General features: G+C 33.4%; 2 long non-coding RNA genes across 6 annotated transcripts; both read right to left on the bottom strand.

The window, feature by feature from the left end:
• Window positions 1-1658: 1658 nt before the first annotated feature.
• LOC146946088 (uncharacterized) lies at window positions 1659-14163 on the bottom strand. Of its 3 annotated transcripts, XR_015026612.1 has the most exons (5): window positions 10287-14163; window positions 10158-10214; window positions 9377-9572; window positions 3137-3257; window positions 1659-1828 (listed from the first exon to the last, which is right to left on the bottom strand). It is a non-coding gene; the product is annotated as an uncharacterized LOC146946088 (long non-coding RNA). The 3 variants fall into 3 exon arrangements; XR_015026610.1 differs by lacking the exons at window positions 1659-1828; window positions 3137-3257 and adding an exon at window positions 7929-8068; XR_015026611.1 differs by lacking the exons at window positions 1659-1828; window positions 3137-3257 and adding an exon at window positions 7929-8068 and having other exon boundaries at window positions 9377-9497.
• A 5-nt stretch (window positions 14164-14168) lies between these two features.
• Window positions 14169-23279, bottom strand: LOC146946087 (uncharacterized). 3 transcript variants are annotated; one of them, XR_015026609.1, is made up of 7 exons: window positions 22787-23279; window positions 22658-22714; window positions 21877-22072; window positions 16527-20568; window positions 16398-16454; window positions 15617-15812; window positions 14169-14308 (listed from the first exon to the last, which is right to left on the bottom strand). It is a non-coding gene; the product is annotated as an uncharacterized LOC146946087 (long non-coding RNA). The 3 variants fall into 3 exon arrangements; XR_015026607.1 differs by having other exon boundaries at window positions 21877-21997; XR_015026608.1 differs by having other exon boundaries at window positions 15617-15737; window positions 21877-21997.
• Window positions 23280-23383: the final 104 nt, after the last annotated feature.

The raw sequence follows: 23383 nt of genomic DNA, 5'->3' as shown, positions 1-23383 counted from the left end.
CGTAGCTCCGCAACTGTGCCTCATCCAACACCAAATCTGCAACAATAGAAACAACATTTAATTATAAGAAATATGAATAAGCATAAATTCAGAATTGAACAGATTATATAATTGCAATGAGTATAAATCTAATATTACTGTTTTGGTAAAGGAAGAAATAACTAATATGCAAAATTATAGTATCTGTTAATATTGGAAACTATATTGTACGTAACAATCTTGAATACAGTATTTTGTCAACAAAAAAAAATCTTGAATACAGTATTATAGCTTAACTTTAGTTTAAATAAAAATTTAATGCATAACATTTCGGCCTATACCTAACTGCTACAATCAAACTTCATTCGCAGGCATGTAAATTCATATTAATGATTAACATATATAGCTATGGTCCTGGTAACATTGTGTAATGTCGCCACATTTTAGCATATTAGATGCAGTTTTAAGCTTAATAAAAAGATTGCAGTTGTTTTATTAATCAACTAAAATGATTTATAAGTTATTGGAATTTCCAAAATGCGAATAAGTTTTTCCAAATGCATTTGAAACTTAACACTGCATTCTTTCTGTACAGTCACCACTATAATAACTTCAAATTTCTCTGCAACAATAATTCAATTTCTGCCAACGCATAACTTCGCAACTGATGGTCATCCAACACCAAATCTGCAAGTTTGCAGGGAACAATAAGAAATAAGACATTAAAAAAATCATCATATAATTTATAAACATGAACAAAGCTTCATAATATAAATCAGATAAGTTTCATTGAGTGGCAGCACGGTCTGCTATCATCCTATAAGAACAACAATAATCTTGTTGATTATTATCTGAACCATACCGCTAGTTATATTTTTCACATACCACAGCCTACACCTCATAACTGGAGCTTTCTGGTATATGACATATTATTAAGATTGTTATTAAACGGTGCGCCACGTAAAAAAAAATATATTAGTGACATGTATATATAACAATGATAACCTGGTTCAGCAATTATAAATTTTAGTTGGCAATTAATACCACATCATCAAATTCATGTGCACCAAAAAATTCAGATAGGCATGGTTGTATATTTTGTACTACTTCGCCAAGTGTGGTATAAAGAAGCATACCCCAAAATACAAAGCATGAGTCCAGACAGCCGAAAATTATGCCAAAAGTTCAAAACATACCCAAAACACAAAGCATTAATAAAAATAAAAAAAACATTTGAGTCCAAACAGAAAATTAAAGTTTTAGCAGATGTATTTGAATGATAGTAGTATAATGAATTCAAAGAAAAAAAAATTAAAGTTGTAGAAGAAGAAGAAGAATAACATGAACAGAAATAGAGAAAAATAAATAACCGCATAAGCTCATAAAAGCATAATAGCAAATACACTGACGAAAAAGAATTATAAAAGCACTACATTATAACAGAAAGATCATGAAGGCATGTTCAGTATATAATTTATGTTTGCTAGTATATGAAGTTACCTATATCGACGGCAAGTTCGATAACTTCGCAATGGTTGGGTACATCATTGTTATTGTTGCAACCTATTGCTACACCTGCTGCATTCTCGTCCACATAAGCAGCTCTTTTGTAACACCCATACTAAATTTATCTAGAATATTTAGCATGTGTGTTAAATTTAGTACTGGATACATTAAAATTACAATAAATAAAAATTTCTCCAAATAAATTATAGAATTACTTGTCTTATACATCTGAAAGAGTATCAATGACGTTTACAAAATACATGCAATGACAAGTAAACATAATTTTTCCAGCTTTTTCTGCTACTTCATCACGAAATGTTCAGCTTGCGCACCACCTGAGAATCTGAAATAAAATAAAAGGGATTGGGGTGAGACAGGATGTCTCAGTGAGTTCCACCTATCCTAGGTTGTAGGCAATCACAGGGAACCTAGGATCGCCATCTGTCTCTAAACTTAACCCATTCCGGGTTTATACTGTTTTATCATGCATAACTGAGCGATCGGGGGATAACTAGGATCGCTATCTAAATTACTAATATAATTCTAATACTAATGATAAAATCATAAACATAATCATAATGTCTGTCATATTATGTTAGAAATGTTAGCGTTGAACAAACAATATTATCTGAGTTGATTTTACGGAATAAACCCAGGTGGAGTAACCCCGGAATTTATTCCACTCTGAGCGGTATTAATTTCCAACTGGCGGGAACCCAACTGACGGGGATACCGGACTCCTCTGATTATTGTGGGGTCATCCTCACGGATAGTGCCCGTTCCAACTGGCGGGAACCTTTCGTATCCAACTGGCGGGATAGCGAAAGCCACAACTTAAACATGTTTTAATATTATAACTTGAACTGATTTCTGATAACTGAGTTAATCCTCAACTCCACTACTGACGGGGAGATAGAGAGGAATAACTTATTTTAACTGATTTTCTTATAATGAAAACATCCTGAAACTGATAATAAAGACGTAGTGATTCTGCCTTTATTCTGAAATTAATTCTGATACTAACCTATTTAGGTTCTAGGCATATCGTTGTCATATGCCATTCCTAAAAGGTTATAAAATTTCCCCATATCCTGATAAATTAAATCCGACTAATTAAGCCGAACTTTCATACTTAGAATTCTTTACTTTCCATTGATTGGAAATCTACCCATGAATAATTTGTTTCAATGACTATTTTACTCTAAACATTCCTTTACACAAATAAATATACACTATGGTAGTGTATGATTAGAGGATATGCATAATACAATTTCGACTACATATTCGGCAATAATGAGAATTGGAGTCTTAGCCAAGCCAAACCATTATATTGCCTTAAAAGTGTAATTTATATTAGCTAAGAGTCGAAATAAAGTAATAAAATCAAACAATTCTCACTTTACGTAACGTTAGCCGAAATTGCATATTTATTCATTCTCACGTAAAACTTATCATAATATTTTTCCTCTAACTTCTACATTACCATAATCATATTTATCAACATAAAAGTTATTTTAGAGTACTCTAGCAAGGGTATAAATCTTAATCATATTGTTATTAAATTATGTACTAATGTACTAAATCATATTCTATTATTCTAAAGGCATAATTTAACTACCCAAAGGGAAGTTTTCTAACTAAAGGAACTCACCGTGAATCATTCTTGCAAATTGCAAGCAGCTTATTCCAAAATCTGCAGCTCTGCTATCTCCAAAACTCTATAATCACTTTCCCAAAATAGCTTATGCCTTAGCTTATAGGTCTTGCCCCTTCTGAAACAATTCAAACCACTCGTGACATAGCCTTACTTCATCAACCAGCTTACACAAAAAAATTTATTTCCGTCCCTGCACCAGAAGTTCGCCGTTTGGCTATTTAAGCACTTCTAAAACAGCTTAATTATCATTTAAGCACTTTTAACATTACTAAAACAGCTTATCATTTTTCCATTACTCATACGTCAATTAAACATATTTCTCATAAGCTGTTCTTCAGAAAATAATACTTGAAACAACTTAACTTTCAACTTAAGCTATTCTTCAACGGCTTAACTAGCAACTTATAACTTCTATAAAATTAATTTCGACCCAACCTTTAACACAGAAGTTCCAACATGTATTATCAGCCCTATGAACCACTTATACAGCAGTTTGAATTCACAACTTAGTCATTTAAGGCATTTTGCTCAAAACAGCTTAACTGACAGCTTATGACCTCTAAACAATTCAATTTCAATTCAAATTTTCCAGAATTAAAGCATACATGTATACACAGCTCCTATCCCATTTCTACAGCAGTACTAACATGTTAACTTCAAAAATCAGTTATGGAAGTTATTGGAACAACTTATGGCTTTTAGCTTCTAGCTTTCTACCCTTTTCATTCCAACAACAACAACAACAACAACAACAAATGCTACTAACAGCCCTTACCTCAATCTTGACACTTCTTCTTGCTTCCAACTTTGAGTTTCTACTTCAAACTTGAACCTAGTATCCAAAAATACCCTCATGAACTTCATTTATTGAATTTCACATTCCAAACTTGCAAAAGAAACTTACCTCATGATTCTAAAGGATGGAGAGTTGCTGCTATGGCTGATTAGAGGGAGACAAATTAATTCTTGAAGCTTGTTTCTAGCTTATCTCACTCTAGAGATCTCACTTGAAGCATGTGCAACTTGATTCCATGAAGAATTGTTGAAAAAAAATGGAGGTTAGGGTGGCTCATGATGAGGACTGATTTTGGCAAGGGAAGGAGAAGGATGAAATTCTCTAGAATGGTTTGGAAAAATGAAGAAAGTGGTAGAAAAATGGTCCCATTTTTTTTTTTAAAAAATCTTGTGTCCTAAATGACCAAAATGCCCTTCAAGGAAAAAGACACTTCTACCCTCTATTAATTCATAACCATATAATTCTTCAAGTTCATTGGAATAATGTGTGAGATATTTACCGATTAACGTCGCATTTCTCAATAAATAATTAACCCTTCAGAAATTATTTTTGTTCAGACATATTCATCTGATACGACAATTTATTTAAAAATCAGCGGGATATTACACTCTACCCCGCTTAAAGAAATTTCGTCCTCGAAATTTAGAGTATGCCTTCTGATAAACATAAATAATTCCTCTATACCTCCGGCCTTAGACTTCCACATACGTCTGTTACCAACTATATCTCTTTATCAGACTAAATTATCGATTTCCCTTGTTACATAAAGTCTTCCGACTACCTAGTCATAGATACAACTGACTTGAATTAATATGTTAAACCGATTTCAGGACATGTTTTTCAATCTCATATGTCGAAAAGATTCGATAATCACCTTCTTGTCTGTGATTTGTGGAATACATTATACACCCGATGCATCTGATATTTTTCGAGTAAATTCCTTGTTCCACATACTCTTTATAAATTGTCTTAGGTTACTCCTACTTGTTTACCTTCACTGAATTCTTGAAAAAAAATCTCATACGTTTACTAGAGTAACACTTCTATCGGCTTCGTCAACTTTTATCTTGTCTTGAACGGATATGACCTTTGAGTGATCTTTCATGCTATGTCTGGTTCCAATAAAATTTTATTTCTGAACTATGCCCCAAATAACGAGGTCTTATAATGATAATCGTACCATACTCTGTATAAGATCGTCCCTACTCTGAGCAATATTTGACGTCAAGTTTATTTCATCGAAAGTAAGAATTGTTTCAACTTTCTTCGTTAATCAACACATAAATAGAAAAATGTTACTTCTGATATCTGTTATGTTTTATATGAATAAACTCAACATGGTGCTACCTCAACATCTGTTGGAAGTACTAACCGACGAGTACAATCCATAAGTCAGATTTAAATACATAGTATACTAACTGGCGAGTACATTAAATATATAAATCTTATATGAGAATGGTGCACTGACTGGCGAGTACACAATACACGAGGTAGTACAACTGATAGCTTAATACATAACATATATTTGTAGTCATTCAACTTTGCTTCATCCATACCAGATTTTAAATCAATCACGATACACCTTAATCATATTAGGATGAGTAGAAAGTATCATCATAGATCTTCTCTTGAACTTATATGTTCAAAATATACATTTCATTCTTGAACAATATTGTTATAGCTGTTACTCTAGGGAATGTCTTATCATCTTTTCTTAATTCCATACTCATAATCTGAACATGTATAGTCTCATACCGTAGCTCAAATAATTTTCTAACTTGTGTGATATCAATCTTTTCTTTACCTCAAAAAATATGGAGTTTAGATTCCTGAACTTCACGACTAAAATTGCATTCAAGCATTTGCATTCATATTCTGAGTAATATCTGTTCCCTCTGATACATGTTAATATACCTGATATTCCATGATAGTATTTCAAACCAAAATAAAAATAAAATCTTCAAGATACAACATTCATATTCGTTGCCTCATACATGACTCCTTTTTAACTAATCTGATACTTCTAAGTCATTCTTCGAAATCATTGCGTCGATCAACCGGGTTACATACTATAAGTGATTCCAATTTCTTATATTTAATAAGGTAGGAACACCTTCATCCTACTCTTACTACTTGAACTTTTTAATATCTGTGAATTATGCGGTTTGGAAAATTATTTAATTCGTCTCTTAAGGTTTCCCATAAATATCTCATTCAAAGTCTTAAACTTTTGCACATCATGTTACTTCTTGCTGATTAACATTTCGCTGCGCTACTCTGATTTATTAGTTCACTTCCATTAGGCGTACTGCTCCAACCATACTGTAAATTTCTCCATCTCATTACTACATGTTATGATCATGTGGCTAACTCTACACTTCTTGCTATTTCGAGCACCGACTTATAATCATTGACGAGTCAATTTTCAAATACTGCAATTTTTTTTTCTTTTAACATGCACTACATACTTGTTCTCGCAAAGTGTTCCTTGAATGATTCTCACATTCACATTATTTATGAACTAAAACATACTTCAATATTTGAGGCTTATTTCCATTTAGTTTGTTCTTGTCTGTAATGACAGTTACACTTACGATCTCCTCTGTAATAACCTCGACTCCCAAAATTCAATTTAGTCAACAAAATCATTCTTTTGGTTTTCAAGACACTTGCATAAGAAAAATCATCAGATAAAAATGTTTAACTCCTCAATACTTTACTTCGTTCTTAACTCTTTTACACTAGCGACAATTTTACCTGTAGCAGAACCGTAAAATACATTCTTGTCCTTGACATCATTCGTCCATTAATTCACTGTACTTTGGCAACTTCTTATTCAGTCTTCATTTCATTTTTTTCATTTTTTTTTTCGATTAAGAGTTACATCTTGTCTCTGACCATTACCGGGATCTCTTTCCACTTACTGTTATATTTGTATTTCTTAGTCTGAAAACAACTTAATAACTCATGATAGATGTGGGAGGTCAGATCCGATTTTCCTTCATGTAAAATTCTTAGTAGTTTAACCTTTCTACAATTCCTTGCCAATAAAAATACATCTGATTCGTACTTTGATCCGTAAAAGATATTTCCACTACTACCCATTCATTCTTCTTAACTCTTATGTTGCATAGTTCCACTTCCTGATTCATAAGTCTGACACTTAAGATTTGGGAGATACGGCTAATCTGACATAGTTTATCTGACTTGCGTTGTCCATACAATGACTGCGTAGAGGGGTCATATTCGTCTACTCCAAATAGTTTACTTAATTTCCAATTAATTCACTTAACAATTTAGGCATTAAAATCCTGCTCGTCCTGAGTGTTTGAGTCCTTCGTTTCTTACATCCTCTACTTATCCTGAGAGCTTATGAATTATATGGTTCGTCTGATAATTTTCCTCATATCAAATTCTTCTTCTGATCCCACAGTCTTAATTACGCCTTTAGAATTATTTCTTTCTTCTGTACCTTACTTATGCTTCTTATACTAATGCTCATATCGAAGTCGCAATAATCCCTTAATCATTCTTGAATCTCTTACTTCTCTACCGTTCCACAACGTGTCCATCGATATTGAGGTATTCCGTCTTATCCTTAATATTTCCTATATGTTTATGAAGAATCTTCTTCATCTGCACATACTATCGACGACCATTTGGCATCCAATACTTCCTTATCAAAATTCGTTATAAAACCTGACTTTCCTTCTTCGTACGCTTCATTCCTCCTAGGTCCTATTCAGCTCACAGACATTTGTTCTAACTGCCATATACTAGGTTGAGTTGATCAGGGTCAGCTAGACATGACATTTAGAATAAATATCCGGAACCCAATGGTCCCACTACGTTTTATTGAATTCTAATGACCCAAGGCACGATCTGAATCGACCAGCTCTGATACCAAATTGTAACACCCATACTAAATTTATCTAGAATATTTAGCATGTGTGTTAAATTTAGTACTGGATACATTAAAATTACAATAAATTATAGAATTACTTGTCTTATACATCTGAAAGAGTATCAATGACGTTTACAAAATACATGCAATGACAAGTAAACATAATTTTTCCAGCTTCTTCTGCTACTTCATCACGAAATGTTCAGCTTGCGCACCACCTGAGAATCTGAAATAAAATAAAAGGGATTGGGGTGAGACAGGATGTCTCAGTGAGTTCCACCTATCCTAGGTTGTAGGCAATCACAGGGAACCTAGGATCGCCATCTGTCTCTAAACTTAACCCATTCCGGGTTTATACTGTTTTATCATGCATAACTGAGCGATCGGGGGATAACTAGGATCGCTATCTAAATTACTAATATAATTCTAATACTAATGATAAAATCATAAACATAATCATAATGTCTGTCATATTATGTTAGAAATGTTAGCGTTGAACAAACAATATTATCTGAGTTGATTTTACGGAATAAACCCAGGTGGAGTAACCCCAGAATTTATTCCACTCTGACCGGTATTAATTTCCAACTGGCGGGAACCCAACTGACGGGGATACCGGACTCCTCTGATTATTGTGGGGTCATCCTCACGGATAATGCCCGTTCCAACTGGCGGGAACCTTTCGTATCCAATTGGCGGGATAGCGAAAGCCACAACTTAAACATGTTTTAATATTATAACTTGAACTGATTTCTGATAACTGAGTTAATCCTCAACTCCACTACTGACGGGGAGATAGAGAGGAATAACTTATCTTAACTGATTTTCTTATAATGAAAACATCCTGAAACTGATAATAAAGACGTAGTGATTCTGCCTTTATTCTGAAATTAATTCTGATACTAACCTATTTAGGTTCTAGGCATATCGTTGTCATATGTCATTCCTAAAAGGTTATAAAATTTCCCCATATCCTGATAAATTAAATCCGACTAATTAAGCCGAACTTTCATACTTAGAATTCTTTACTTTCCATTGATTGGAAATCTACCCATGAATAATTTGTTTCAATGACTATTTTACTCTAAACATTCCTTTACACAAATAAATATACACTATGGTAGTGTATGATTAGAGGATATGCATAATACAATTTCGACTACATATTCGGCAATAATGAGAATTGGAGTCTTAGCCAAGCCAAACCATTATATTGCCTTAAAAGTGTAATTTATATTAGCTAAGAGTCGAAATAAAGTAATAAAATCAAACAATTCTCACTTTACGTAACGTTAGCCGAAATTGCATATTTATTCATTCTCACGTAAAACTTATCATAATATTTTTCCTCTAACTTCTACATTACCATAATCATATTTATCAACATAAAAGTTATTTTAGAGTACTCTAGCAAGGGTATAAATCTTAATCATATTGTTATTAAATTATGTACTAATGTACTAAATCATATTCTATTATTCTAAAGGCATAATTTAACTACCCAAAGGGAAGTTTTCTAACTAAAGGAACTCACCGTGAATCATTCTTGCAAATTGCAAGCAGCTTATTCCAAAATCTGCAGCTCTGCTATCTCCAAAACTCTATAATCACTTTCCCAAAATAGCTTATGCCTTAGCTTATAGGTCTTGCCCCTTCTGAAACAATTCAAACCACTCGTGACATAGCCTTACTTCATCAACCAGCTTACACAAAAAAATTTATTTCCGTCCCTGCACCAGAAGTTCGCCGTTTGGCTATTTAAGCACTTCTAAAACAGCTTAATTATCATTTAAGCACTTTTAACATTACTAAAACAGCTTATCATTTTTCCATTACTCATACGTCAATTAAACATATTTCTCATAAGCTGTTCTTCAGAAAATAATACTTGAAACAACTTAACTTTCAACTTAAGCTATTCTTCAACGGCTTAACTAGCAACTTATAACTTCTATAAAATTAATTTCGACCCAACCTTTAACACAGAAGTTCCAACATGTATTATCAGCCCTATGAACCACTTATACAGCAGTTTGAATTCACAACTTAGTCATTTAAGGCATTTTGCTCAAAACAGCTTAACTGACAGCTTATGACCTCTAAACAATTCAATTTCAATTCAAATTTTCCAGAATTAAAGCATACATGTATACACAGCTCCTATCCCATTTCTACAGCAGTACTAACATGTTAACTTCAAAAATCAGTTATGGAAGTTATTGGAACAACTTATGGCTTTTAGCTTCTAGCTTTCTACCCTTTTCATTCCAACAACAACAACAACAACAACAACAAATGCTACTAACAGCCCTTACCTCAATCTTGACACTTCTTCTTGCTTCCAACTTTGAGTTTCTACTTCAAACTTGAACCTAGTATCCAAAAATACCCTCATGAACTTCATTTATTGAATTTCACATTCCAAACTTGCAAAAGAAACTTACCTCATGATTCTAAAGGATGGAGAGTTGCTGCTATGGCTGATTAGAGGGAGACAAATTAATTCTTGAAGCTTGTTTCTAGCTTATCTCACTCTAGAGATCTCACTTGAAGCATGTGCAACTTGATTCCATGAAGAATTGTTGAAAAAAAATGGAGGTTAGGGTGGCTCATGATGAGGACCGATTTTGGCAAGGGAAGGAGAAGGATGAAATTCTCTAGAATGGTTTGGAAAAATGAAGAAAGTGGTAGAAAAATGGTCCCATTTTTTTTTTTAAAAAATCTTGTGTCCTAAATGACCAAAATGCCCTTCAAGGAAAAAGACACTTCTACCCTCTATTAATTCATAACCATATAATTCTTCAAGTTCATTGGAATAATGTGTGAGATATTTACCGATTAACGTCGCATTTCTCAATAAATAATTAACCCTTCAGAAATTATTTTTGTTCAGACATATTCATCTGATACGACAATTTATTTAAAAATCAGCGGGATATTACACTCTACCCCGCTTAAAGAAATTTCGTCCTCGAAATTTAGAGTATGCCTTCTGATAAACATAAATAATTCCTCTATACCTCCGGCCTTAGACTTCCACATACGTCTGTTACCAACTATATCTCTTTATCAGACTAAATTATCGATTTCCCTTGTTACATAAAGTCTTCCGACTACCTAGTCATAGATACAACTGACTTGAATTAATATGTTAAACCGATTTCAGGACATGTTTTTCAATCTCATATGTCGAAAAGATTCGATAATCACCTTCTTGTCTGTGATTTGTGGAATACATTATACACCCGATGCATCTGATATTTTTCGAGTAAATTCCTTGTTCCACATACTCTTTATAAATTGTCTTAGGTTACTCCTACTTGTTTACCTTCACTGAATTCTTGAAAAAAAATCTCATACGTTTACTAGAGTAACACTTCTATCGGCTTCGTCAACTTTTATCTTGTCTTGAACGGATATGACCTTTGAGTGATCTTTCATGCTATGTCTGGTTCCAATAAAATTTTATTTCTGAACTATGCCCCAAATAACGAGGTCTTATAATGATAATCGTACCATACTCTGTATAAGATCGTCCCTACTCTGAGCAATATTTGACGTCAAGTTTATTTCATCGAAAGTAAGAATTGTTTCAACTTTCTTCGTTAATCAACACATAAATAGAAAAATGTTACTTCTGATATCTGTTATGTTTTATATGAATAAACTCAACATGGTGCTACCTCAACATCTGTTGGAAGTACTAACCGACGAGTACAATCCATAAGTCAGATTTAAATACATAGTATACTAACTGGCGAGTACATTAAATATATAAATCTTATATGAGAATGGTGCACTGACTGGCGAGTACACAATACACGAGGTAGTACAACTGATAGCTTAATACATAACATATATTTGTAGTCATTCAACTTTGCTTCATCCATACCAGATTTTAAATCAATCACGATACACCTTAATCATATTAGGATGAGTAGAAAGTATCATCATAGATCTTCTCTTGAACTTATATGTTCAAAATATACATTTCATTCTTGAACAATATTGTTATAGCTGTTACTCTAGGGAATGTCTTATCATCTTTTCTTAATTCCATACTCATAATCTGAACATGTATAGTCTCATACCGTAGCTCAAATAATTTTCTAACTTGTGTGATATCAATCTTTTCTTTACCTCAAAAAATATGGAGTTTAGATTCCTGAACTTCACGACTAAAATTGCATTCAAGCATTTGCATTCATATTCTGAGTAATATCTGTTCCCTCTGATACATGTTAATATACCTGATATTCCATGATAGTATTTCAAACCAAAATAAAAATAAAATCTTCAAGATACAACATTCATATTCGTTGCCTCATACATGACTCCTTTTTAACTAATCTGATACTTCTAAGTCATTCTTCGAAATCATTGCGTCGATCAACCGGGTTACATACTATAAGTGATTCCAATTTCTTATATTTAATAAGGTAGGAACACCTTCATCCTACTCTTACTACTTGAACTTTTTAATATCTGTGAATTATGCGGTTTGGAAAATTATTTAATTCGTCTCTTAAGGTTTCCCATAAATATCTCATTCAAAGTCTTAAACTTTTGCACATCATGTTACTTCTTGCTGATTAACATTTCGCTGCGCTACTCTGATTTATTAGTTCACTTCCATTAGGCGTACTGCTCCAACCATACTGTAAATTTCTCCATCTCATTACTACATGTTATGATCATGTGGCTAACTCTACACTTCTTGCTATTTCGAGCACCGACTTATAATCATTGACGAGTCAATTTTCAAATACTGCAATTTTTTTTTCTTTTAACATGCACTACATACTTGTTCTCGCAAAGTGTTCCTTGAATGATTCTCACATTCACATTATTTATGAACTAAAACATACTTCAATATTTGAGGCTTATTTCCATTTAGTTTGTTCTTGTCTGTAATGACAGTTACACTTACGATCTCCTCTGTAATAACCTCGACTCCCAAAATTCAATTTAGTCAACAAAATCATTCTTTTGGTTTTCAAGACACTTGCATAAGAAAAATCATCAGATAAAAATGTTTAACTCCTCAATACTTTACTTCGTTCTTAACTCTTTTACACTAGCGACAATTTTACCTGTAGCAGAACCGTAAAATACATTCTTGTCCTTGACATCATTCGTCCATTAATTCACTGTACTTTGGCAACTTCTTATTCAGTCTTCATTTCATTTTTTTCATTTTTTTTTTCGATTAAGAGTTACATCTTGTCTCTGACCATTACCGGGATCTCTTTCCACTTACTGTTATACTTGTATTTCTTAGTCTGAAAACAACTTAATAACTCATGATAGATGTGGGAGGTCAGATCCGATTTTCCTTCATGTAAAATTCTTAGTAGTTTAACCTTTCTACAATTCCTTGCCAATAAAAATACATCTGATTCGTACTTTGATCCGTAAAAGATATTTCCACTACTACCCATTCATTCTTCTTAACTCTTATGTTGCATAGTTCCACTTCCTGATTCATAAGTCTGACACTTAAGATTTGGGAGATACGGCTAATCTGACATAGTTTATCTGACTTGCGTTGTCCATACAATGACTGCGTAGAGGGGTCATATTCGTCTACTCCAAATAGTTTACTTAATTTCCAATTAATTCACTTAACAATTTAGGCATTAAAATCCTGCTCGTCCTGAGTGTTTGAGTCCTTCGTTTCTTACATCCTCTACTTATCCTGAGAGCTTATGAATTATATGGTTCGTCTGATAATTTTCCTCATATCAAATTCTTCTTCTGATCCCACAGTCTTAATTACGCCTTTAGAATTATTTCTTTCTTCTGTACCTTACTTATGCTTCTTATACTAATGCTCATATCGAAGTCGCAATAATCCCTTAATCATTCTTGAATCTCTTACTTCTCTACCGTTCCACAACGTGTCCATCGATATTGAGGTATTCCGTCTTATCCTTAATATTTCCTATATGTTTATGAAGAATCTTCTTCATCTGCACATACTATCGACGACCATTTGGCATCCAATACTTCCTTATCAAAATTCGTTATAAAACCTGACTTTCCTTCTTCGTACGCTTCATTCCTCCTAGGTCCTATTCAGCTCACAGACATTTGTTCTAACTGCCATATACTAGGTTGAGTTGATCAGGGTCAGCTAGACATGACATTTAGAATAAATATCCGGAACCCAATGGTCCCACTACGTTTTATTGAATTCTAATGACCCAAGGCACGATCTGAATCGACCAGCTCTGATACCAAATTGTAACACCCATACTAAATTTATCTAGAATATTTAGCATGTGTGTTAAATTTAGTACTGGATACATTAAAATTACAATAAATTATAGAATTACTTGTCTTATACATCTGAAAGAGTATCAATGACGTTTACAAAATACATGCAATGACAAGTAAACATAATTTTTCCAGCTTCTTCTGCTACTTCATCACGAAATGTTCAGCTTGCGCACCACCTGAGAATCTGAAATAAAATAAAAGGGATTGGGGTGAGACAGGATGTCTCAGTGAGTTCCACCTATCCTAGGTTGTAGGCAATCACAGGGAACCTAGGATCGCCATCTGTCTCTAAACTTAACCCATTCCGGGTTTATACTGTTTTATCATGCATAACTGAGCGATCGGGGGATAACTAGGATCGCTATCTAAATTACTAATATAATTCTAATACTAATGATAAAATCATAAACATAATCATAATGTCTGTCATATTATGTTAGAAATGTTAGCGTTGAACAAACAATATTATCTGAGTTGATTTTACGGAATAAACCCAGGTGGAGTAACCCCAGAATTTATTCCACTCTGACCGGTATTAATTTCCAACTGGCGGGAACCCAACTGACGGGGATACCGGACTCCTCTGATTATTGTGGGGTCATCCTCACGGATAATGCCCGTTCCAACTGGCGGGAACCTTTCGTATCCAATTGGCGGGATAGCGAAAGCCACAACTTAAACATGTTTTAATATTATAACTTGAACTGATTTCTGATAACTGAGTTAATCCTCAACTCCACTACTGACGGGGAGATAGAGAGGAATAACTTATCTTAACTGATTTTCTTATAATGAAAACATCCTGAAACTGATAATAAAGACGTAGTGATTCTGCCTTTATTCTGAAATTAATTCTGATACTAACCTATTTAGGTTCTAGGCATATCGTTGTCATATGTCATTCCTAAAAGGTTATAAAATTTCCCCATATCCTGATAAATTAAATCCGACTAATTAAGCCGAACTTTCATACTTAGAATTCTTTACTTTCCATTGATTGGAAATCTACCCATGAATAATTTGTTTCAATGACTATTTTACTCTAAACATTCCTTTACACAAATAAATATACACTATGGTAGTGTATGATTAGAGGATATGCATAATACAATTTCGACTACATATTCGGCAATAATGAGAATTGGAGTCTTAGCCAAGCCAAACCATTATATTGCCTTAAAAGTGTAATTTATATTAGCTAAGAGTCGAAATAAAGTAATAAAATCAAACAATTCTCACTTTACGTAACGTTAGCCGAAATTGCATATTTATTCATTCTCACGTAAAACTTATCATAATATTTTTCCTCTAACTTCTACATTACCATAATCATATTTATCAACATAAAAGTTATTTTAGAGTACTCTAGCAAGGGTATAAATCTTAATCATATTGTTATTAAATTATGTACTAATGTACTAAATCATATTCTATTATTCTAAAGGCATAATTTAACTACCCAAAGGGAAGTTTTCTAACTAAAGGAACTCACCGTGAATCATTCTTGCAAATTGCAAGCAGCTTATTCCAAAATCTGCAGCTCTGCTATCTCCAAAACTCTATAATCACTTTCCCAAAATAGCTTATGCCTTAGCTTATAGGTCTTGCCCCTTCTGAAACAATTCAAACCACTCGTGACATAGCCTTACTTCATCAACCAGCTTACACAAAAAAATTTATTTCCGTCCCTGCACCAGAAGTTCGCCGTTTGGCTATTTAAGCACTTCTAAAACAGCTTAATTATCATTTAAGCACTTTTAACATTACTAAAACAGCTTATCATTTTTCCATTACTCATACGTCAATTAAACATATTTCTCATAAGCTGTTCTTCAGAAAATAATACTTGAAACAACTTAACTTTCAACTTAAGCTATTCTTCAACGGCTTAACTAGCAACTTATAACTTCTATAAAATTAATTTCGACCCAACCTTTAACACAGAAGTTCCAACATGTATTATCAGCCCTATGAACCACTTATACAGCAGTTTGAATTCACAACTTAGTCATTTAAGGCATTTTGCTCAAAACAGCTTAACTGACAGCTTATGACCTCTAAACAATTCAATTTCAATTCAAATTTTCCAGAATTAAAGCATACATGTATACACAGCTCCTATCCCATTTCTACAGCAGTACTAACATGTTAACTTCAAAAATCAGTTATGGAAGTTATTGGAACAACTTATGGCTTTTAGCTTCTAGCTTTCTACCCTTTTCATTCCAACAACAACAACAACAACAACAACAAATGCTACTAACAGCCCTTACCTCAATCTTGACACTTCTTCTTGCTTCCAACTTTGAGTTTCTACTTCAAACTTGAACCTAGTATCCAAAAATACCCTCATGAACTTCATTTATTGAATTTCACATTCCAAACTTGCAAAAGAAACTTACCTCATGATTCTAAAGGATGGAGAGTTGCTGCTATGGCTGATTAGAGGGAGACAAATTAATTCTTGAAGCTTGTTTCTAGCTTATCTCACTCTAGAGATCTCACTTGAAGCATGTGCAACTTGATTCCATGAAGAATTGTTGAAAAAAAATGGAGGTTAGGGTGGCTCATGATGAGGACCGATTTTGGCAAGGGAAGGAGAAGGATGAAATTCTCTAGAATGGTTTGGAAAAATGAAGAAAGTGGTAGAAAAATGGTCCCATTTTTTTTTTTAAAAAATCTTGTGTCCTAAATGACCAAAATGCCCTTCAAGGAAAAAGACACTTCTACCCTCTATTAATTCATAACCATATAATTCTTCAAGTTCATTGGAATAATGTGTGAGATATTTACCGATTAACGTCGCATTTCTCAATAAATAATTAACCCTTCAGAAATTATTTTTGTTCAGACATATTCATCTGATACGACAATTTATTTAAAAATCAGCGGGATATTACACTCTACCCCGCTTAAAGAAATTTCGTCCTCGAAATTTAGAGTATGCCTTCTGATAAACATAAATAATTCCTCTATACCTCCGGCCTTAGACTTCCACATACGTCTGTTACCAACTATATCTCTTTATCAGACTAAATTATCGATTTCCCTTGTTACATAAAGTCTTCCGACTACCTAGTCATAGATACAACTGACTTGAATTAATATGTTAAACCGATTTCAGGACATGTTTTTCAATCTCATATGTCGAAAAGATTCGATAATCACCTTCTTGTCTGTGATTTGTGGAATACATTATACACCCGATGCATCTGATATTTTTCGAGTAAATTCCTTGTTCCACATACTCTTTATAAATTGTCTTAGGTTACTCCTACTTGTTTACCTTCACTGAATTCTTGAAAAAAAATCTCATACGTTTACTAGAGTAACACTTCTATCGGCTTCGTCAACTTTTATCTTGTCTTGAACGGATATGACCTTTGAGTGATCTTTCATGCTATGTCTGGTTCCAATAAAATTTTATTTCTGAACTATGCCCCAAATAACGAGGTCTTATAATGATAATCGTACCATACTCTGTATAAGATCGTCCCTACTCTGAGCAATATTTGACGTCAAGTTTATTTCATCGAAAGTAAGAATTGTTTCAACTTTCTTCGTTAATCAACACATAAATAGAAAAATGTTACTTCTGATATCTGTTATGTTTTATATGAATAAACTCAACATGGTGCTACCTCAACATCTGTTGGAAGTACTAACCGACGAGTACAATCCATAAGTCAGATTTAAATACATAGTATACTAACTGGCGAGTACATTAAATATATAAATCTTATATGAGAATGGTGCACTGACTGGCGAGTACACAATACACGAGGTAGTACAACTGATAGCTTAATACATAACATATATTTGTAGTCATTCAACTTTGCTTCATCCATACCAGATTTTAAATCAATCACGATACACCTTAATCATATTAGGATGAGTAGAAAGTATCATCATAGATCTTCTCTTGAACTTATATGTTCAAAATATACATTTCATTCTTGAACAATATTGTTATAGCTGTTACTCTAGGGAATGTCTTATCATCTTTTCTTAATTCCATACTCATAATCTGAACATGTATAGTCTCATACCGTAGCTCAAATAATTTTCTAACTTGTGTGATATCAATCTTTTCTTTACCTCAAAAAATATGGAGTTTAGATTCCTGAACTTCACGACTAAAATTGCATTCAAGCATTTGCATTCATATTCTGAGTAATATCTGTTCCCTCTGATACATGTTAATATACCTGATATTCCATGATAGTATTTCAAACCAAAATAAAAATAAAATCTTCAAGATACAACATTCATATTCGTTGCCTCATACATGACTCCTTTTTAACTAATCTGATACTTCTAAGTCATTCTTCGAAATCATTGCGTCGATCAACCGGGTTACATACTATAAGTGATTCCAATTTCTAATATTTAATAAGGTAGGAACACCTTCATCCTACTCTTACTACTTGAACTTTTTAATATCTGTGAATTATGCGGTTTGGAAAATTATTTAATTCGTCTCTTAAGGTTTCCCATAAATATCTCATTCAAAGTCTTAAACTTTTGCACATCATGTTACTTCTTGCTGATTAATATTTCGCTGCGCTACTCTGATTTATTAGTTCACTTCCATTAGGCGTACTACTCCAACCATACTGTAAATTTCTCCATCTCATTACTACATGTTATGATCATGTGGCTAACTCTACACTTCTTGCTATTTCGAGCACCGACTTATAATCATTGACGAGTCAATTTTCAAATACTGCAATTTTTTTTTCTTTTAACATGCACTACATACTTGTTCTCGCAAAGTGTTCCTTGAATGATTCTCACATTCACATTATTTATGAACTAAAACATACTTCAATATTTGAGGCTTATTTCCATTTAGTTTGTTCTTGTCTGTAATGACAGTTACACTTACGATCTCCTCTGTAATAACCTCGACTCCCAAAATTCAATTTAGTCAACAAAATCATTCTTTTGGTTTTCAAGACACTTGCATAAGAAAAATCATCAGATAAAAATGTTTAACTCCTCAATACTTTACTTCGTTCTTAACTCTTTTACACTAGCGACAATTTTACCTGTAGCAGAACCGTAAAATACATTCTTGTCCTTGACATCATTCGTCCATTAATTCACTGTACTTTGGCAACTTCTTATTCAGTCTTCATTTCATTTTTTTCATTTTTTTTTTCGATTAAGAGTTACATCTTGTCTCTGACCATTACCGGGATCTCTTTCCACTTACTGTTATACTTGTATTTCTTAGTCTGAAAACAACTTAATAACTCATGATAGATGTGGGAGGTCTGATCCGATTTTCCTTCATGTAAAATTCTTAGTAGTTTAACCTTTCTACAATTCCTTGCCAATAAAAATACATCTGATTCGTACTTTGATCCGTAAAAGATATTTCCACTACTACCCATTCATTCTTCTTAACTCTTATGTTGCATAGTTCCACTTCCTGATTCATAAGTCTGACACTTAAGATTTGGGAGATACGGCTAATCTGACATAGTTTATCTGACTTGCGTTGTCCATACAATGACTGCGTAGAGGGGTCATATTCGTCTACTCCAAATAGTTTACTTAATTTCCAATCAATTCACTTAACAATTTAGGCATTAAAATCCTGCTCGTCCTGAGTGTTTGAGTCCTTCGTTTCTTACATCCTCTACTTATCCTGAGAGCTTATGAATTATATGGTTCGTCTGATAATTTTCCTCATATCAAATTCTTCTTCTGATCCCACAGTCTTAATTACGCCTTTAGAATTATTTCTTTCTTCTGTACCTTACTTATGCTTCTTATACTAATGCTCATATCGAAGTCGCAATAATCCCTTAATCATTCTTGAATCTCTTACTTCTCTACCGTTCAACAACGTGTCCATCGATATTGAGGTATTCCGTCTTATCCTTAATATTTCCTATATGTTTATGAAGAATCTTCTTCATCTGCACATACTATCGACGACCATTTGGCATCCAATACTTCCTTATCAAAATTCGTTATAAAACCTGACTTTCCTTCTTCGTACGCTTCATTCCTCCTAGGTCCTATTCAGCTCACAGACATTTGTTCTAACTGCCATATACTAGGTTGAGTTGATCAGGCTCAGCTAGACATGACATTTAGAATAAATATCCGGAACCCAATGGTCCCACTACGTTTTATTGAATTCTAATGACCCAAGGCACGATCTGAATCGACTAGCTCTGATACCAAATTGTAACACGCATACTAAATTTATCTAGAATATTTAGCATGTGTGTTAAATTTAGTACTGGATACATTAAAATTACAATAAATAAAAATTTCTCCAAATAAATTATAGAATTACTTGTCTTATACATCTGAAAGAGTATCAATGACGTTTACAAAATACATGCAATGACAAGTAAACATAATTTTTCCAGCTTCTTCTGCTACTTCATCACGAAATGTTCAGCTTGCGCACCACCTGAGAATCTGAAATAAAATAAAAGGGATTGGGGTGAGACAGGATGTCTCAGTGAGTTCCACCTATCCTAGGTTGTAGGCAATCACAGGGAACCTAGGATCGCCATCTGTCTCTAAACTTAACCCATTCCGGGTTTATACTGTTTTATCATGCATAACTGAGCGATCGGGGGATAACTAGGATCGCTATCTAAATTACTAATATAATTCTAATACTAATGATAAAATCATAAACATAATCATAATGTCTGTCATATTATGTTAGAAATGTTAGCGTTGAACAAACAATATTATCTGAGTTGATTTTACGGAATAAACCCAGGTGGAGTAACCCCGGAATTTATTCCACTCTGAGCGGTATTAATTTCCAACTGGCGGGAACCCAACTGACGGGGATGCCGGACTCCTCTGATTATTGTGGGGTCATCCTCACGGATAGTGCCCGTTCCAACTGGCGGGAACCTTTCGTATCCAACTGGCGGGATAGCGAAAGCCACAACTTAAACATGTTTTAATATTATAACTTGAACTGATTTCTGATAACTGAGTTAATCCTCAACTCCACTACTGACGGGGAGATAGAGAGGAATAACTTATCTTAACTGATTTTCTTATAATGAAAACATCCTGAAACTGATAATAAAGACGTAGTGATTCTGCCTTTATTCTGAAATTAATTCTGATACTAACCTATTTAGGTTCTAGGCATATCGTTGTCATATGCCATTCCTAAAAGGTTATAAAATTTCCCCATATCCTGATAAATTAAATCCGACTAATTAAGCCGAACTTTCATACTTAGAATTCTTTACTTTCCATTGATTGGAAATCTACCCATGAATAATTTGTTTCAATGACTATTTTACTCTAAACATTCCTTTACACAAATAAATATACACTATGGTAGTGTATGATTAGAGGATATGCATAATACAATTTCGACTACATATTCGGCAATAATGAGAATTGGAGTCTTAGCCAAGCCAAACCATTATATTGCCTTAAAAGTGTAATTTATATTAGCTAAGAGTCGAAATAAAGTAATAAAATCAAACAATTCTCACTTTACGTAACGTTAGCCGAAATTGCATATTTATTCATTCTCACGTAAAACTTATCATAATATTTTTCCTCTAACTTCTACATTACCATAATCATATTTATCAACATAAAAGTTATTTTAGAGTACTCTAGCAAGGGTATAAATCTTAATCATATTGTTATTAAATTATGTACTAATGTACTAAATCATATTCTATTATTCTAAAGGCATAATTTAACTACCCAAAGGGAAGTTTTCTAACTAAAGGAACTCACCGTGAATCATTCTTGCAAATTGCAAGCAGCTTATTCCAAAATCTGCAGCTCTGCTATCTCCAAAACTCTATAATCACTTTCCCAAAATAGCTTATGCCTTAGCTTATAGGTCTTGCCCCTTCTGAAACAATTCAAACCACTCGTGACATAGCCTTACTTCATCAACCAGCTTACACAAAAAAAATTATTTCCGTCCCTGCACCAGAAGTTCGCCGTTTGGCTATTTAAGCACTTCTAAAACAGCTTAATTATCATTTAAGCACTTTTAACATTACTAAAACAGCTTATCATTTTTCCATTACTCATACGTCAATTAAACATATTTCTCATAAGCTGTTCTTCAGAAAATAATACTTGAAACAACTTAACTTTCAACTTAAGCTATTCTTCAACGGCTTAACTAGCAACTTATAACTTCTATAAAATTAATTTCGACCCAACCTTTAACACAGAAGTTCCAACATGTATTATCAGCCCTATGAACCACTTATACAGCAGTTTGAATTCACAACTTAGTCATTTAAGGCATTTTGCTCAAAACAGCTTAACTGACAGCTTATGACCTCTAAACAATTCAATTTCAATTCAAATTTTCCAGAATTAAAGCATACATGTATACACAGCTCCTATCCCATTTCTACAGCAGTACTAACATGTTAACTTCAAAAATCAGTTATGGAAGTTATTGGAACAACTTATGGCTTTTAGCTTCTAGCTTTCTACCCTTTTCATTCCAACAACAACAACAACAACAACAACAAATGCTACTAACAGCCCTTACCTCAATCTTGACACTTCTTCTTGCTTCCAACTTTGAGTTTCTACTTCAAACTTGAACCTAGTATCCAAAAATACCCTCATGAACTTCATTTATTGAATTTCACATTCCAAACTTGCAAAAGAAACTTACCTCATGATTCTAAAGGATGGAGAGTTGCTGCTATGGCTGATTAGAGGGAGACAAATTAATTCTTGAAGCTTGTTTCTAGCTTATCTCACTCTAGAGATCTCACTTGAAGCATGTGCAACTTGATTCCATGAAGAATTGTTGAAAAAAAATGGAGGTTAGGGTGGCTCATGATGAGGACTGATTTTGGCAAGGGAAGGAGAAGGATGAAATTCTCTAGAATGGTTTGGAAAAATGAAGAAAGTGGTAGAAAAATGGTCCCATTTTTTTTTAAAAAAAATCTTGTGTCCTAAATGACCAAAATGCCCTTCAAGGAAAAAGACACTTCTACCCTCTATTAATTCATAACCATATAATTCTTCAAGTTCATTGGAATAATGTGTGAGATATTTACCGATTAACGTCGCATTTCTCAATAAATAATTAACCCTTCAGAAATTATTTTTGTTCCGACATATTCATCTGATACGACAATTTATTTAAAAATCAGCGGGATATTACATCTTTTTCGCCTCCTTAAAACATGCTTCCCCGCAGCAACAGGTTTCAGCTGTTGTACTACTGTTTTGTTCCGTAATTGTGACGTAGCACCATGATTAT

This window comes from Medicago sativa, chromosome 2 (assembly GCF_051527215.1).
Source record: "Medicago sativa cultivar Bolivia chromosome 2, Bolivia_mono, whole genome shotgun sequence".
NCBI classification, from domain to species: Eukaryota; Viridiplantae; Streptophyta; class Magnoliopsida; order Fabales; family Fabaceae; genus Medicago; species Medicago sativa.
Note: the sequence above shows the minus strand (reverse complement) of the source record. Positions and strands in the feature narration are given on the sequence as shown.